Source organism: Culex pipiens, chromosome 1, assembly GCF_016801865.2.
Source record: "Culex pipiens pallens isolate TS chromosome 1, TS_CPP_V2, whole genome shotgun sequence".
Classification (NCBI taxonomy): Eukaryota; Metazoa; Arthropoda; class Insecta; order Diptera; family Culicidae; genus Culex; species Culex pipiens.
The window spans coordinates 110,773,606-110,790,328 of record NC_068937.1 but is presented as its reverse complement, the minus strand read 5'-3'; positions in this window follow the sequence as shown (position 1 = coordinate 110,790,328).

The window sequence follows — 16,723 nt, the reverse complement described above, 5'->3', positions numbered from 1 at the left end:
AACATTCAAAATAAAATATCTCGTGAACTAAAAATTAATCATTTTACGATACTTTTTACCTTTGTAAAATTTTCCAAAGAGGGGGTTAAAAAAATTGGCTCATATTTTGGGTGAGGAGTCGTGTGCAACACGATTTACAATTTCCAAAGGTCCATTTCTCCGAACTCGGAACCTCCCGGAACGAAATTAATTGCAACTCCAACGCAAAACGAGTGCCCCAAAAAAGGGACAAGATAAGAGAGGCCCTATTCGTTTCAAGTGCGAAATTGGAAAGTGATGCTCATAGGCACACCTTCAAATTGCGGCTACCTTTTATTCCGACCTCAAAACAAAGCAACACGGGGGTTGGTTTGTAATTGTGTCCCATTTTTATTGCTCCGGATTGCTAGCTAGAGACACACACCTTGAGGCTCGCCTACTGCGAGTGAGGGCGCGCACACAAATGTTGCAAAGAAGGAGGTCACACCTCCCGGGGTGTTCTCAAGAGGTCCTCCGAATGTCTTGTGCCTGCATTGTTTTGGGTAGTCCAATTTGCCCTTTTCTCCCTGGCAGGAGTTGTTTGGTGTCACCCGGGGGCTTCGATTCTTTGGAATTTTAAGGGTGTCGACGAAGTTTTTGTGTGTAATTTTGAAACTTTTTTTACGTCGAATTCGAACCAGCTCATTAAACGCCCTTTCGGACTCCGGACAATACGGATTCGCCACGGGGTCACTTTTTGGCAAAAGGTGGCTGGTGTGGAATGTTTTCGTTTTCGGTAATTTCCAGCTGCATTCAATGCTCTGCGTTGCCGGTCCAGACTGCAATCAATTTACAATATAAACGTTCAGATTGGTTCCGTTTTATGGTGGCCGCTCGCCGGCTGGCCAGACCTGGAACCGGGGCCTCCCCGCACAGTGAGCTTCTTTAAAATCGTATTAATTTTATTTATTGACCTCAGAAGAGGCTTAAACGTGTGGCCGCCGCCACCGCCGTTGGAGACTGTCAATAAATTATCGTTTATTAATTCTCGCTCGATTCCTGGCAACACACAAATCGAGCCGCCGATTGCCGCCTGATCTGGCTGGCCAGGCCACTGTGGAGGTGCAATATCATTTGCCAAATTGAATGGGACCTTCAACTCACACCTCAGAGTCGCGTTCAGGGTCGGTTGGGCGGTGTCGGTTTGTGGTGGTTATAAATTTGACATAAATTTAATTTGCTGACATCGTTAAATAATTGGACTTTGAATAGGGCTCCCCACTCAGCTGGCAGGCAGTGTGGCCAGGAGGAGGGCGGTGGCGGCAGCTATAAACCTTGAGGAATTTATGGTTCCATTGTGGCGCAATTAGCATTCGGCGGCTGATTGCGATTTCGTCACGGATAATTTGTTCGAGCCCCCACTGGGAGGCCGTATATTGCAGGTGATGACGATGATCGCGGTTGAGATTAGAGCAATGAAGGTTGTGCTGATTTTGAATCAAAGTTTTATGAACACACCATGATGCACAAGAGTTCATTTTTTCATTTGAGATTTTCATGAATTCAGATTTTGAGATTTAACATATTTAACCACTCTTCTTAGAGCAGTTTATAGTGTAAAGTAGTTAACCCTTTTACATTCAGAAAAAACGAAAAAACGAAGTTGATTTTATAGCTGTCGGCCACCATTGCTAGTACCAACCACTAGTGTCTTCTTTTTTAAATACAAGGACTTCGCCGCCCTGGGCTCCTAAGTGTTTGAGTACGGCACGGAGCGACGGCGCCGTATACCCATATTTATACTTAGAATTTTTAGAGCGCCCGCCGCGGGATTCGAACCAGCAACCTTTGGATTGTGAGTACTGTGCGCGGTCCGATTGATCCACACGGGCGGGACATCCAGAGCTGGTTTAATACTGCCAGAATTTCCCACAAACATTGAATTTATTTAAAAAGATTTTAAAATCTGTATCCCAATTTATTTTGTTTTTTTTTTTTTTTGAAAAATCATGATTTCCGAGAACTGTGGAGTAGAAGGCCGATTTTTCAAGATTAATTTAAAATTTACCATCGAAAAGTACTCCACAGAAATTTCGATATCGTGCAACGTTTATAAGTTAAAGTCTCTTTTTATTTTTTATATCCCTGAAAATATTTTTTCGAAAAATTCAGAAAAAATCCAACGATTGCTGAGATACCGCAGATACGAACGTTTTATTTCTCAACAATTTTTTTCTATATTTAAAAAGTGTTTATTGGAAAGTATTGAAAATTCCTGGATTAAATTTTAAAATCATTTTGCTATTTTTCTACTATCTTATTCAAAACAAAATTATTTTCAAATTCAATTTTCATTGTTGATCCGACCTTTGGTTGCTGAGATATGACTTTGCAAATAATTAAAATTACGAAATAGTAGTTTATGCAACAAGTTGCAAGAAGAAGATTTTTTCAGCACGAGTTAAACATTTATCCAACGAGGTTTACCGAGTTGGAAAAATACGACTGAAAAATCAAGTATTGCAACGAGTTGCTAACAACATTTTTTGCAATTCCGAAGAAAGCTTCTTGAATGGAATTGTTTGTCAAACATTCATGTGTTTAGTAAATTCACCGTTCAAAACAAACAATATTGAAAAATGTAACTTTTCGAAACTAGTGTTGTAAAGTTCAACTTTTCAGCACCCATTTCAGTGCTGAAAAGTCGAACTTTTCAGCACTGGTATTGAAAGCTATTAATTTTCCATTCAGTTATTTTTTTTTTTTTTTTTTTGGAAAAGTAGGCCGTTTCGTTTCTCCAGAAGGACAGGAAAAGTTGACGTTCGCTCCTTTATTATCAATAGATTATATCTTGGAAACTATTGATTAGAAATAAAACTCCTGATAAATTTTCTCAACCTTTTTTCTCAACCTTTTGTACGACTTACTTTTGAAATATCATCAACAATAAGGAAATTAAAAATAACAATCAATGTTTTTGCAAAGTTCTAAATAGAATAAATTTAAAAATAACATTGATATCAAAAAATCACCATGACATGTGGCAGATATGAATTTATTCCTATTTTTATAACAAGGCGTCATCCATAAAGTTTGTCTCGCTCACGTCACAAAGGGGGGAGGGGGTAAATTTTATCACAAATTTATCTTTTTTTTTTAATATTAAAAATCAGGCGAACCAAAAACAATCAAACTATCATTTAAAATATAATACGATGATTCAAAGTAGGACACGTTTCCTCCTCACAAATCAAGCTCCAAAAATTAGTCACCGAAAACAAGCTACCGATGCTACACACAAACTTCCCGAGCACCCCCCAAATAACTCTTCCCTGATTTATGGCTCATTTATTGGTCACAACTTTGGCTCTTTTATTCTACCAGCCATCAAGCGCTACCAAATGCTGCTGCTAAACCGCTGCTGTCCCACCCATTTCCGATTGCGCGCCAAGGTGTTAAGAAGGCCCGGAGCTGACCGTTTGAGGGTCGAAAAGAAATAAACCATAAGTTATTAGGTATGAATAATCGATCTCCGCTCTTGGACGGAACATATCGTCAACACAGCATCGAATGGAAATTATAGTCCCGAGTGGAAGCGAAACACTCCATTTTGATGTTAATGAGAAGTTGGCTCGTAAAAATGCGGCCCCAAACAGTTTCTTTCTTTCGGATAAGCGCACCGTGATTTATGCCCCGTGTTTGGACAAATACCTGCGAAAAAGGGGAGAGCGTAACAGGTCGAGGTGCGAACGCTTGTTCGTCGACGGTGCCATCAGAGCTACGATGCTATGGAATGGACTATTTTTGTCAATTTTAACTTGTTTCGATCGCTTCTACTGGTGACCACCCTCCCCTAAACCTTATCCGCAACGGAACTGCCTAACCGCCACTCATCGAAACACGCTCGCATCCGTGACTAAATTTAGAAAAAGAAGAGGTATCGAACTAGTCGTCGCCGTCGTGGCCAGTTTCGGACGATGCCGCTGCGCGCACAATCGCGTCGTTAATCATAAAATATTTATGGCGGCTCAGTTTCATTTTTGCCGCCGCCGCCGCCGCTCTTCGATAATTTAGTGCTGTTCAGCGGCAAACACCTTCGAAAAGTCGTCATAATTTATAATTAGCCGCAGCAATCAAGCAGCTGAAACGCAACCGTTTCTGGACATATTTATGTAAATATCAATAATCAATTTTTGATTAATTCCCACCGGGGCACAATACAAATTGAGCGATTAGGAGGGGGTTTCTCCGATTGAAAAGCCAAACACCCATTAAATCAACTTAATCCCCAAAGTGTGTGTGTGGCACGGTGAAGGTTAACGCTCAGGTTGCTAATTCTTCACGCAAAGTTGTTCTCGCCCTGCCCGACAACAATCGCACCCACAGTCACACTGCACTTGTGCAGGCTAAAATAACAAAACGTTTGTTAATTACTATTATTCATTCTTCACGCCTGAGAAGTGTTTCGCACCTGATCCCCGGCTCTCTGCATGCATTTTATTGCACTTTGCGCGCGAAAAGAAACACGTGCAATTTGCGCACTTCAGTACCTACACCCCTTCACCAAGACGGCGGCGGCTGAAGAAAATGTGCGCCATTCCAGCTAATGTATTGATCGTTAATCCGTGTTAACTCAATGGACAAATTATTCAAAAAAAATTCTATTTGATCGCAATCGCTCGATGTGCACTTTACTGCAAATGGAATACCGGCATTGAGTCGTATCTGTGCAGAGAATCAGAATTGCTCTAATGTTTGTCTTTGTTTATGTTAATTTACAATTCATACATTTTTTGCAAGTCCGGAAAACACTTTTCGATACATGTGCTGTTATGATAAGAAGGTCATTCTATCACAATCAGTGTTGTAAATGAGTGATAGAAAAAACTATCATTTTATGATTCCTGCACCAAACTATCAGAACCGACTACGCATTATGTATGTCCTAAACTGCGTTGTCAAATTTTGATTTATGGTGACTTTTGTGGCTACGCTCTGTTTAGGGGGGATTGTATGGTAAAGTGAATGTGGGAATGAGATAAAAATAGAGAGTGTCAAACGGGATGATATAAACAAGAGATAGAGTCAGGCAATTCTTTATGCTGAGAATTTTGGGACGGTGATGATATTGATATTGTGGCAGGGATGGAATAATCGAAAAAAAAATCTAATTCACTTGCTAACTTTCTTCACCCGGAAAAGAGAAGGAGGCGAAACACCTTAAAAGAAATCGCTCCCGATCTTCTCGAAGAAATTCAATCAGTTGAAGATTTTTTGTGAATCTCCTTGTCAGCACCACTTAAATTAATTTATTTCGTTTTGTTTACACACATTGTTCATCTATAAAATGTGACAGGTCATTTTTCGTGTAATAGTGAAGTAGATGTTCTGCCGAATAATTGGGATGATGATTTTTTGAGATTCCTTTTACCGATCTTTCCTGCGCGAAAGAAGAGAGTCATGTTCCATTACGATTTTTTCTCTTGATGAGCGTCAAAAAATGTTCATTTAGTGATAGAAAATATAAAAATATTAAATTTAGTTTGACAGAAAATGTGGAGAAATAAAGTCACTCACTCGTTTTGATTAAATGCCATAGCGTCAATAATTTTTTGTCACTGCGAACTGAAAGTTTGATATTTTTATCCTAGTCGAATTATAATGACAATTAAGGTAAGTTTTTTTTTCCAAATGGAATTGCAAAAATATCTATGAACTGATCTGGGAATATTTAATCCATAAGGCAATCAATACGCTTTTTAAACTCTTTTGAAAGAAAAGTTTGTTATGTGGATGAAAATTACATTTAAAAAAATTTCTAAGTTTAAGTAAGTATTCCCTGGAATTTTTAAGGACCAATTCGGGAAATGAGTTTCTTTTGAATAATGCTCATCTCTGCTCTATTCAGCAACCCTCCATCTTAAATTACCAGCGCAATTATTCATCCACTTCCAAGTGCCACATCCGATGCCTTATCTTCGGGTCCCCTCCTGGTAACATCGGAGTCTTTCCCCACTTTGTAACGCCATTTTCACGCCATTTCCTCGCCACCCCGAAATGGCCAAATTAAATGCAATGCCCCATAAAGCACCGCACCAACAAACTGAAGAAAAAAACGAAAAGAAAAAGCTGAAAATCATTACGCGCGAGATTATCGCCTAACCATTAAGATTAAGCTTCATTTCTTAATTTCAAGACACACGCCAAATGAGAGCGTACACTAGATAACGAGAAAGTGATGGAAGAAATATAGTCATGAAAGCTGGCGGAGCTTTTGATACACTTTTAATGACGCTAATAACCGCGCCCGAGACTCAAACCTCATCATCGAGAATCGATCGGACGAGGCTAGCAGAGAATACCGCGGCTTATAATGTTTTTATTACATAATTCAACATCTGATGATCCTGAAACTCGCGGAGGGGGGAGAAGAAAACGACCAAGCGATTTCTGAACCACTCTATCATTACTGACATCGTCGTCGAGCGAACGAGCGACGGCGTTGCCCCGCAAAATCGTGTTAAATCGACTCTAAATAATCGTAATCAAAAATGTGTTGAAAAATTTATATAAAATCATTAACTTTGATCGCTTGTCGAACCACAGTCGGTGATGTGCCTTGGAGCGCGATGTTAACAAGACTTTCCTGGCCGGATCGGTGGCAGTGTTGGCAAATTGTGGAAAAGCAGTTTTTTTTAATGTAGAATGCCATTGGTGAAATTACCAAAATTAAAATAATTTGAAAATTAAATGAGTATTTCTAGAGTTTTTTTTTTTTTTTAAAAAAAAGGTCCTTTAAGCTATTGTGTTTAATATGTTTACAGGACCTATTCAAAAAAACTCTAGATTTTTAGTTAATAACATAAAGAATGAAAGTTCTGGCAACACTGTAAATTTCCCTGCAACATTCTCGGCACAAGACGCCAGGATGAAAGATCCCTCGTTTCAAGGTTCCATTTTCAGCCAGTCAGTGGTCTCGTCAAGAAGCTTCGAAAAATTTCACCTCATTGAACCGATAATCGATCCCTTCCCCCACCGATAAGAACTAGAGAGGGGAAAAAAGCTCATCAATTGCGGCCAGATGCCACCTAACCTTAAAAAAGGAAGAGAGAGTCAAAAAGTCGCACTGCTACGTTGTAATCTTGGCCCATAAAATAACATTATTAAATTTGTGATCGCATGGAAATTGCCCACGCTGACCATCGCCTTAAGGAGAGGAAAATCGAATTGCTTCTTTTGAAGAAAAAAAAACTTTTAACTTAAATTGTTAACGACTAAGTTGCACCAATCCAGCCACTACAGGTAATTGCGTGCCAGATTGAGGCTAAATTTTGTGATCATGCGAACGCAAAATTGGTCTTCTTGAAGGAGAAGGTAAATTACTATCATCGTTACCGGTTATGAATTGATTTGATGAGACCGTCGTTGATGAACGAGACGCCCGGCTTGGGCTCGAAATGAGGCTGCGAAATGATAAGAAAATTGTTCACACGTCGGCTCGACGAGCGTTAAATGATGAGATTCGCGCCAAATTAGTGTAATTTACGCACAGAGGAAAATAAGGATGATAAGTTGCACGTCAAAAATGTAAGTTAAAAGTTGATAAAAGTCAAGTAAAACTAAATTTCAAAACCAAAATTTAAAAAGACAAGAAAAACTCAAAAACCAATTCTCCAAACTAAAACATTAACCTTCACCTTAAACAAAAATACTCTTAATGCCCATAAAACCAAAGTCAAGCCCAAAAATCAAATCCAAAGCCAAAAACCACTTCAGCTATAATCTATACCTTAAACCAAAACCAAACTTCAAGATTATGCCAAACGGGATTTGAAGTATGAGGTTTAAAATACATTAAAAATCTAAAAAAATATACGAATTTTTGTACAATTTGATGAAATCCAATTCTCTTGGTTACATTTGAAAGGAGTTCAAGATGTGCCATAAAGATCCGGCGTTTGACTTCTTCTTTTTTGTGAACATTTCTGTTTATTTTCACTTTTATTAAAAGTTATGCTATTCCTTTTACAAGCATTCTAAAAAAATATTTCAAAAATGCATTCTAATCAGTCGAGTGCATTGGGCCACGATCATTTTCCTATTTTCAGCAGAGTTCTTTTTTTCATCCAGCGCTCTTTTGGGTCTGCTTAGTGCTGCCAAAATTGATGAAATTTTAAGCGAACACTCACGAAAAGAAGCATTTATAGAGAAAACTTCCTGGCATCACAAGCTCACTCCAACAGGCGCTGCTGGTGATGTTGGTGGCCATCCTTTGTTCTTTATTTGCCTTCGCTTCTCGCTCGGTTTTCTTCAGCCTTCGATTGGAATGGGTCGTCAAAATTCAAACGTCAAAAGACTTGGCGCGTTTGTTTTTTTTTTATGACGCTTGCTAGGGGAAATATACCCATTTTAATCACACTAAGCCGCTCGACCAATTTTCATCACTTTTGCAGTTTTTCGCTATTAAATCAACATTTTCAGATGTATCAACAATGGAGAGTTGCTTGCTCACTTTTTTTTGAGCTATTTGTTACTTTGGAACAGTCAAAAACACTTTATGAAAGCTGTAATTCATGATCAAAGTGCTGATAGGCCAATAATAGAAATAGGCTGAGAAAGGGTATAGTTCCCTTAATTATTTACATGTTCGGGATTATTTTTCAAGTGAGTGACTAACTAATGTGCAAAAGAACATGTTGCCGGTAGTTGGAAGCAATTTTATATCTTAAGCGCTTTGAAAACGTTGGCGCAAGTGAAAAGATATTGATGGCGACTTTCGTTAAGCAGTTAACCTCTCATCTTGCGTGTGGATGTGTGTGCCACCAAAATGATGTGAAATGGTCTCGCAAAATCGAAATTATGATCAAAAGTGCATTAAATTCGATCATTTTGGCCAGTAAATGGCATAAATTTGCGTGCTTACTTGAAGCGGTGTTGTTGTTGCTGGTAAGTTTATAGCCTAAATAGTATTTTTGGAGCTTTAATCGAGCATCAAACTTTTCATATGACGAAGATAGGTGTTTGATTAGAAAGGGTATATTTCCCCTAACTCTTAAACAAAAACCCATATTTTTTGCTAAATGCTTGAGTCAATTCATTCTTTTTACAGTGCCCAAACTGTCATCGCTCCCAACTGTGTATGAGAAGTTTCCAACTCAATTTGCGTCGATTAGCCTGCTGGGACGAAGGGGGTCCACCGCGTGTCCACCCTAATGGATCCGACAAATTTGCCGTGTAATTTTCGCGCTCAGCTTTTTGTTCCCCCCGAGTTCAAAGTATTGAACCCCATGCCTGCACTTTGCTGCAAATTGCTCGCCTATTATCGGATCGCCACTTTAGTGAGAAAAGTGGCTCGTTTCGAAAAAAAAAATCGCTAAGTATAGAGTGCCCGAAAACGAAAGGAGGCAGCGCAACGAACAAAAAAAATCCTTTAAAAACTCAATTTATGCATAACCTGCCAGGAGAGTGTTGCCGCAATTATCTTGTTTTCCTGAAACGTTAATGCTCCTCGCCAGTGAAGAAAGGTCGATTAGTGGCAATAAAATTTGATTGGGGCCCTTTTTTTGCGAGCCGCGCGAGCAAGCCGTTTAATTTTGCGCCAATTATTGGAATTATCGCGGCAAGCCAGATGGAGAAGAGGCTTCGCGTTGAGAAGAGCTGTCTGCTCTTATCAGGAGTGTGGAGTGAAATTTCTTGCATGAGATCATCGACGAACCGAGCAGCTTCGGGACTTGTCAGAGAAATTGAAAACCATGACAAATAAGTTTATTATTGGAACGGATGTGAAGTCTGTGGGTTACGAGCACACGTTGATAGTGTACGTGTCGAATTTAACTGAAAATCGTCTGTAGTGTGCTATCTTGTGACAACGACCATTTTGACAATGCTTTAAACTGATTTTGGAAATTCGCTTCCGTTTCCCAGATATAGCAATACACACTTGTGACATAGCCCTATTTATCATCAAAATGATCGTGCGTGCTTTTCAGATTTTTGTTTTGTTTTGAAAATATTTACCACCAAACTTTAAAAATAGATTTTCTCCAAAAGTACTAAATGGTTGTTGTCACAAGATAGCACACAAAAGACGAAATGTGATTAGAGATGAAAAAAAGGGTTATCACGTATCACATCTAAATTAATATTAAGAAAAACTCTGTGCATTAGTGTGTAAAAAAAACGTAATACAAATTTGATGTCGCAATCAAAATTTCGAAGATACGTAATTTTCATCGAAAAAAATACTAATATTATTTCAAAATTTCTGGTCATTTTGCATGCGATTTTAAACAGATTTTTTTACTGTGTATTTATGTTCCTAAATCTTTTGCATTGTTTTAAATTTAATAGCAATTGACATGCAAAATTTATCAGTATCATTAAATACATACAGTGCATCAAAATCTGTTTATTTTTCCAAAATTTTGCTGAAACTTCTTTCACTTCATCACAAGAATAATAATTAACGGTGCACATCAACCAGAGCTTTTGCACCCAAATTTTTGTTACAAACATTTTGGTATTTTCAAAATTACGGGAACTATCGATGAATTTTTTTATTCATCCCCTAAGCTACTATATCCATGAAAATTTGAAACAAAATTTTTCAATTTCTATTATTAAATTATTTCAGGATTGGGTCCGTAATTTCAACAAATTTTGGAATAATAAGACAACAACTTCCTTGATTACTGTGTTTGTACTATTAGGCAGAACAAATACTTATAATTCGACAAATTATGCAGTTTTTCAAAATTTGGTTCAACATTAATACAAATATATTACAACTTTTTATTGGCTAAACGCATGAATATTTTTGTGTAAGCAAGTAAGATATTAGTCAAAACTGTAGCTAGAAATTGAAACAGCTTATGTTTGCTAGTTTATTCAACAATACAAATAGCTTTTCTCAAATTGATTAAGCCAAATTAGGCAAAACTTTCTTTAAAATCACTTATTATTTGCTTTGGGCAAAAATATTTCGGTTAATATTACTAAAATTTTTGTAATAAAATAGCTATAAACTTGGTCTTGATTTAAAAATCAATTTTAGATCCTTTGTTGTCTTACAAATTTTCATAGAGCTGAAAAAGGGAAGATTTATTGCAGGGAACATTAATCTCAGTAATTTAAATTTAATTTTAGGACCAAATCAAATTCAATGTTTACATTCTCACCATAGATAAAATGTTCTCATTTTTATAATAAAATTCAGCAGAAAAAAATATTAAAATTCTGTCAAGTCAAACTGTTTTCCCATGAAATAAACTCTGCAAGGAAATTTTAAGTATTCAAACCCACCAGCATTGACAACTGAAACTCATTTCACAACTCATTTTCAACACCTCGGAACATTCCATTCGATTCTTATCAGCCGGAACCATTTTCATCGCGCACTGAAAGCATTGCACATTAAAATGATAGAGGCAGCAGCTTCCCTCGCGAGGGCAGAAATCTCATTATCAGCCTCTCAACCCCCCTGATAATTAGTGTCAATTTAATTGAACTTTATATTACAATAATTTTATTACCCCACCAGGGACTGCGCTGGCAGTCAGCGCTAATACTGGGTACAACTCATTTACAGCAGCAAGAAAAAACAACCTTCAGTTGAGTTACAGTATAGTTGCCGATCTCTCGAGTCCTCGCGGGGCTTAAGCTGGAAAATCAATTAAAAACTGATTACTCCTTTTAACTCTAGTGGTTATGGCGGCTGCTGTGAGGGGTGCGAAAAAACAATCTCGTTTAGTTATCGCGGCAATTTTAATTGCCAACCGTGCCAAATGAGCCTCGACTGATTCGTTTCTTATTTCTTGGCCAGCAGCAGCCGAGCGGGATTTGATTAACGATTGAACGCTGGCGAACTATTATCAGCAGAACTAAAGAGAGGCATTGCAGCAGCAGCTGCTGGTAAGGCTGAGGCAAATAAATCTTGTCTTTGCGAGAGTCGCCAGAAGTTGGTCGTCGAGGTTCAAGGTGAGATGAACTGTTCTAGTAGGGACTTCCACCATGGAACTAAACGAGAATCCAATCGGAAGTATTGGTCGAAGAATCAAGTAAGTACAATTAGTGTGTGTTCCAGACCATGTTCCAGAGGCGTCGCACATCCGGTAGGTACAACCCTGTCAATCAGTCAACTCTGTCAAATTGCCATTTATCCCCCCCTTTCAACGGCCAATTATGCGTCGATCGACGGTGGGTTGAGATTGGCTGGCTGGCAATCTCGTCAATCCAATTAAGCTTTCCACGCACTTCAACCGACGGAGGCCTGCAGCGCGCCCACGTTGCCAGCCAATTATCAAATCATCGCTTTTTCCCATGAAATTGCGCGCGAGCTTTTAATTACAAAACGGTCAATCCCTCCTTTCGTCGAACGAGCGCGCGTTAATACGTCGTTCTGTTCGAACTCTGCTCAGGGGGTTTTCCATTTACAACCACCGCAGACAGTCGATTGGGGCTCGACAAGGACCCAAGGGCTCTGCCGAGTGATAACTTCTTGTTTTGCGAGATGTCTGGTGCCCTCGGGCGGTATTTGTGAACCTTGGCAGGCAGGCAGCCTCTTCGTTTCCGTTAATGAAAAGAAAATTAGCAATAAAAAATGAATTGGTCTCGCGACTCCCGAATGATTTCGAGTGCCCGCGGTTACACTCGAATAAAAGGGGTCTGCCATGTGGGATGTTCTCCTGTTGCGAGGCAGGGTTGAATTGGACGGGTTGAGTTCCTGGTTGAAAAATTCCAAGCTCATTTTGAATTTTTTTTTTTTGATGAATTCTATCTCAGTTTCAGAAGAGTCGATTTTGGACGGTGGAGCAGCGCGCACGCCTTGAAGGTCTATTCGTGTTTCGAGCGTCATTTTTTTTAAGTGATTACCCAAGTAACATTTTTTTCCAGGAGTTCTACAAGAGCTCTTCAAGATAGCTACAGCATAGCAGTTTGGACCGCGGTAGGATAAAATTCTCTTCAAAACTTCTTAAGGAGTTTGGAAGAGTACTTGAAGAGAGTTTTATCCTACTGCGGTCCAAACTGCTATGCTGTAGCTATCTTGAAGAGCTCTTGAAGAACTCCTGGAAAAAAATGTTACTTGGGTAGTGTTAATTGTGTTGCCCGCTTCAGTCGATTTTGAACGGTGGAGAAGCACGCACGCCTTGCAGGATTATTCGTGTTTCGAGCGTAATTTTTTCAGGTATTGGTGTTTTTTGTGCTTTAGTTAAGATTACATTAATTGCTTTGTGATTTTAAAAGCCCTTCCTATATCATCGTTGATCAGAAGGCACGGCGTCGGGTAAATTAGAAAAATTTTCAAACAATGTGTTGAATTTTCACGCTGGCCACGGGGACGCACAGACTCCTTTTTGCATTTCAATCTCTTCTATTTTCGTTGTATCGCGTTAAGATTCGATTGTAAGTAGCGGGATTTCGCGGGTACTCTGCATCGTGTTTTTCGGATCCTTTTATTTGATATTTTATTTTTCATAAGTCTTTCTTTTATCATCGTTGATAAGAAGGCATGACGCCAGTTTATTTCGTTAAAGTTATTGTTTTAATTTCATCACAATTGTTTATGCGGTGTCCTCTCTTCTTTCGTTCAAATTTGTTGATCTTAATAGTTTATTCCAACTGGCAGTTTTAGTATAAACTCATCAAGCTATCCATATTATGAAGCGTCTTTTGTTTTTTGTTTTTTGTTTTTTGTTTTTTGTTTTTTGTTTTTTGTTTTTTGTTTTTTGTTTTTTGTTTTTTGTTTTTTGTTTTTTTGTTTTTTGTTTTTTGTTTTTTGTTTTTTGTTTTTTGTTTTTTGTTTTTTGTTTTTTGTTTTTTGTTTTTTGTTTTTTGTTTTTTGTTTTTTGTTTTTTGTTTTTTGTTTTTTGTTTTTTGTTTTTTGTTTTTTGTTTTTTGTTTTTTGTTTTTTGTTTTTTGTTTTTTGTTTTTTGTTTTTTGTTTTTTGTTTTTTGTTTTTTGTTTTTTGTTTTTTGTTTTTTGTTTTTTGTTTTTTGTTTTTTGTTTTTTGTTTTTTGTTTTTTGTTTTTTGTTTTTTGTTTTTTGTTTTTTGTTTTTTGTTTTTTGTTTTTTGTTTTTTGTTTTTTGTTTTTTGTTTTTTGTTTTTTGTTTTTTGTTTTTTGTTTTTTGTTTTTTGTTTTTTGTTTTTTGTTTTTTGTTTTTTTTTTTTGCTAACTGTTCGACTGTCAACTCAAATGTTTATAATCAGATTTGAAAAAAAAATAATTCCCCTGCAAAAAAACTTTAACCCTGTCCACAGTAACCCATAAACGGATTCCCAAGAAGTTCGCCCATTTCGAGAGTGTTTTCCCCGCAAATGACTCAATTGCGGGAGCCCATCATCCGTGGGAGCTCATAACTCTTCCATCGCTGCGCGAATGCATAACACTCTCATCTCTCCATCTGAGAGGAGCAAAACGACCCTTGAATGAAGATATGCCTACTCACCGACGATCGTAATATCTCATTTCGCTCGTAAAACATCAAAACAATTTTTCATGCTTCGCCCGGATTTGTTGCTTGGGTTTTTGTAGTACTCTCTCGCCAGAAATATGGCTGCGCGCTCGTTAATTATTTTAAATCGTTAAAGAGTACTCTTCCCTCGCGTAACGCCCGTCCGATCGTTTCCAGGAAATTCGCGCGCGAGGAAACGCGAGTGAAATTGCAATTATCCAAGACTGGGGCAGCAAATATCTTAATTAGAAAATTGTTTCGAGGCCACGCACGAAAATTCGTGAACATGCTTTAAAATTCACTGATATTACCGGGCCCTTAACTAGCATCTCGTAAAACTGCAAACCAAAACGAAGTGTTTAATATTTGTTTGCTCGGTAATTATGGCCGGCCGCATATGTAAGTAAAACATAAATGTTTTAAGTAGCTGTTCGAAGAAAAAGGCAAAGCTGACTGACAATTTAACGAGCATATCGTCGAGCCCCAGAGTCTCAGCCAATTAGGGATCGTTATTGAACAGCTTGCCGATCTGGGAGCTGCAAAAAGTGACTTAATTGGTGAGCGATTTCATATTTTATAATGGTTGAAACGGGCGAATATTGGTGGTGAATTGTGCTGCCGGGGCGAACGTGACGGAATTTTGTCGTTAAAACGTGTCGAAAGGATTGAGGGTGGATTGTTGTGGGCAGAGCTTAAGAAATAGATAAAATATATGTTTGAAATAAAGATAACAAAAAACATTTCTCTCCCAAAAAGTAACGTGTAATTATATCTGATATAATCCGTTATGAGTGCAATTGGAGCCTAACATTTCAAAAGGGCACTTAACTTTTGTAAAAAAATGTGTATCCCTTTCACTCGAATGACAGTTTACATAAGGTGTGAAAGGGACACACTCTTGTGTGTGTGTTGTCCAATCCAATACCCGCTAACCGGTAGCGATATTATGGGAAAGTATAGTTTGTACCAGACTTTGTATATGCCGAATGCTGATACAGCTTATCTCAGTCCCGGGTATTAGTATTAGGTGGTGATAGCCCTCGCGCTGCTTCCAACGACACATTTCAGAATGACAGAGCTCCTTGCGGTCCAATTCCGAGGTCGCTGGGCATTGTTCGGCCCCACCTAAACATAGTAGCAAACATCTGAAGGAAACTAGATCTATATTTAGACTTCCAATCCCCTCAGGCAAATCAGGGATCAGCGCGTATTTAATATGAGAAGATATCATGTTTCAACACTACGGATCAATTCACTGCTAGAGTGTAAACCTTCTGATGGCCGACTGCTTAGCGTCCCAGACCACTAATCCAGATGTGTGAGTTCGAATCCCACCTGATTCAATTTCGTTTTTGTTCATATTCTAAGTTCAAATTCCTGATTCCAAATTTCAAAGGTACCGACCGGGAATTGATCCCTGAATCTTCTGCTTGTGAGACAGAAGCCGTAACCATTGAGCCACGGAGCCGGTAGGTGTGAAAGGGACACACTCTTGTCTAAAAAAGTTATGTGCCCTAATGAAATGGCAAGCACGAATTGTTCAAAAATAAAAACAAAAATGGACATTTGCTTTGTTTCATTTTTTTCCTAACCGCTGTAGGATTTGACATAGGCCAATGGACAATGTGGAGATATTGACCATTGTCCTAAGTTCAATCCTTGCAAAGATACAACGGTTAAAAAAAAAAGAAAAAAAAACAGGGGTTTAAAAAAAAACAGGGGTTTGGCCATTTTTTGTTGAATTTTACGTAAAATTGGTTGCCGCTATCGGTATTTCAGAAATTTGACATTTGGATTACCGTAAAATGGGGTCAATCGGGACACATGAGGTTGGAGCACAATATTTTGATTTTTCTTGTTGGTTTTGGTTAGAACAGTCACAGGCCAACAAAATGTGTACATCCATTTCCAAATTTAAAAGATTTAAGTGCTCTTAAAAACTGCTGTCCCTATTCAGACTGTAGTCCCGATTCACCCCAGGTTAGGTGAGATAGAAATTTGGTGTCAATGAGACTTTTATGTAAAATTGTACGCCCGATTTGATGGTGTACTCAGAATTCCGAAAAAAACGTATTTTTCATCGAAAAAAAACACTAATTTTTTATTCAAAACTCTGTCATTTTCCGTTACTCAACTGTAAACAATTGGAACATGTCATTTTAACTCGATTATTGGTTGAATTTCAATGTAAAAAATTAAACTTTTGTGACTTTTTTTATTTGTTCATTTTTTTTTTCGAAATTCTAGAATCAAGCCTAACATTTTACCAAAATATGTCTAAATTAAGCTCTTTCCAAATATTAGGCTTGATCCA